Here is a 2,488-nt window from a genome sequence, read left to right as displayed (position 1 = left end):
GGTTATCGGGGACAGGCCGTGTCGGACACTCTTTCCTGGCTTCGAGGGAAACGTCTACGCAGCCAATGTGCAGCTGTCTGAGTCACGTGGCGAGGAGGCCATCGCCTCGGCGGAGGTCCATGACGCCGAATGCTAACGTCTTTGGGCAGCCTGTCACATAAATCCCACATCCTGTCCAGCCTCCGGAAGTTTGATGGCTCCAGCATTCAGCCCTGACTCCTCAGACGTCAGCGGCCTACTTCTGGAGCTCACCTTACCTTCACCTTCAGCCGTGACGCGTGCGGAGACGCTCTGATTGAGCCGCAGTTAATTGAATTCGGTGAGCAAAGGTCTGACATTGGGGAGGAGGGAGGAGAGTGAGCGCTCCAGCAGGGATGAAGATGATGAGTTTGCCTTGGGGTGAGGGCTTGATTCAGTAGAGCATATGAGCCATTTTCAGTGGGTTTCATCAGCGCCGGCTTCGTGTTGTTTGGGTTGGGTAGAGGCTGCGTGAGGTTGGGCAGAGACATTTACCAATACACAGGATCTTATGTAACGACTCCTTGTGCTGTAGTGGGCGAGTGGCTGTGGAGAAACCTGGCTCGAACTTTACAGGAGAGGTTGTCACATTTTGTTTTTCTGTGGCCAACGTTTTAAAGGGTCATTTCAACCAAATCACAGAAAAAACTGACTTTCTTAACTACCTCTACAAGTACCTATATCTGTGCATGTACTTTTGATTTTATTGGTCCAGGTTTAAAGATATAGTTGACGAGTTTTGTGCCAGGTTTGGTTCTTGGCAACCCAGGGCCTAACATTAGTCAGCTAACAGGATGGCTAACATTAGCTGCATGATTAAACAAGCAAGCTGGTTACAGATATGTTAAAACTTTACATGCTTCAGGTCCAAATTTCTATTTCATGCAGTGACTTTCATGTGCTTATACTATGGTTAGTGTTAGGCACACAAACCACTTGGTTAGGGTTCGGAAAACATCATGTTTCGACTTAAAAATACCTGTTTTGGTCGCCACAAACGAGGCTGGAGACGTCCTGACTTCCCACAAAAATATCAGGTTTTTCTCGTCACAAACACGGCTGGAAATTGTCCCAAGGTCTCATTACAAATATCCAGTGGAGTCACGCTAAAAGGTGTTTAAACACCATCTCAAACTTCTCGCTTGTAACTCCACCTGCAGGTATGAAAGTCAGGTCATGAGCATGTAACGTAAACGTGAAATGACGTCAACCGTCTATACACGTGCGACGTAAATGTATTTGTGGTTTGCAGAATTGCTAACTGCCAACATTTTATCCTGGTGACACATCATGTCTGAAGATGATGCAAAACTGCAGAAACAGCCTTAAATCCCTTTTCAATTAAGTTTTTTTGTGAAACAGTAAATCCAATTTACAACAAAGTCGTTGTTACACTGACAACCTGGAGCCTTCAGGGCTTCCCGGGACAGTCGCTGGCTCTGCCCAGCTGGTAACTGAGCCCTGCGCAAAACTACTTTCTACTGAATAATTGCCTTTTTGTTTGACACCTTAAGCACAACAAATTCATGTTCATTGGCTGCAGAAATCTCAAACAAAACTACAGCACCTGCATGGCTGAGTATCACTGGAGACAAATGGGAGAAATTCACTCAAATTCCCGTTATGCTCATCGGGGTCGTACAGGTGTATCCACTGCACTCTGGTTGTTTTATCATGGTGCTAATCAGAGATATGTCCTGCTGTTGTTGTTACGTTATAAAGACTTCTTGTGACCATCAGCGCGAGGCGACGAAGAAGCCGATACATGTGTGTAGTGTGTTGTTTACGTACCGAGCCGTCCCAGAACCTGAGCAGACAGAGGAACAGAGGAAGTGACAGGATGAGGGCGATTGGCCCCACCTCAGCCCGCCCTGCTGCACGTGCACATGGACACACACTGACTCATACTCCCCTCCTCACATGGGGAACAGCACAGCCTCTCACTAAATCACTGTGTGTGTGTGTGTGTGTGTGTATTTGGTGTTTACAGATACGAGGCCTCTAAGGATAACTGGGATTCAGAGGCAGTGATGTGTGAGGGCTGAGATCAGACGAGGTCATCAGGCATGGCGAGCTTAGAGGAGTTTGTCCTGAGCCACAGCTCGGTGAGGAAGTCAGCTGCGTGTGTTTTCGGCGAGAGGGAGGGAGAGGATGCTCTTGGTTACAGCATATGTCAGGATGTTGACATTTCACTGTCTGTTGACAGAAGAGGCAAAAAGATATGTCAAACATTTAGCAGGCGGAAAACACAGAATAGATGAATCTGATAAGTCTGCTAGTCTGTGGAGTGGAAATGAGCATTAATCTGCTTTCCGTTGACAGACTTTTACAGTTTACATGCGTCAGACCATAACGAATTAGCGTTAAAACACACAATTTGCATGCTGCTGTTAATAAGCTCATGAAGCATCGTTCGCATGAGTGCAAACAAATGTCGGACGCCTATTTTTAGCACATATGAACGCCCCCC

This window comes from Pagrus major, chromosome 4 (assembly GCF_040436345.1).
Source record: "Pagrus major chromosome 4, Pma_NU_1.0".
NCBI classification, from domain to species: Eukaryota; Metazoa; Chordata; class Actinopteri; order Spariformes; family Sparidae; genus Pagrus; species Pagrus major.
This window is presented reverse-complemented; position numbering follows the sequence as displayed.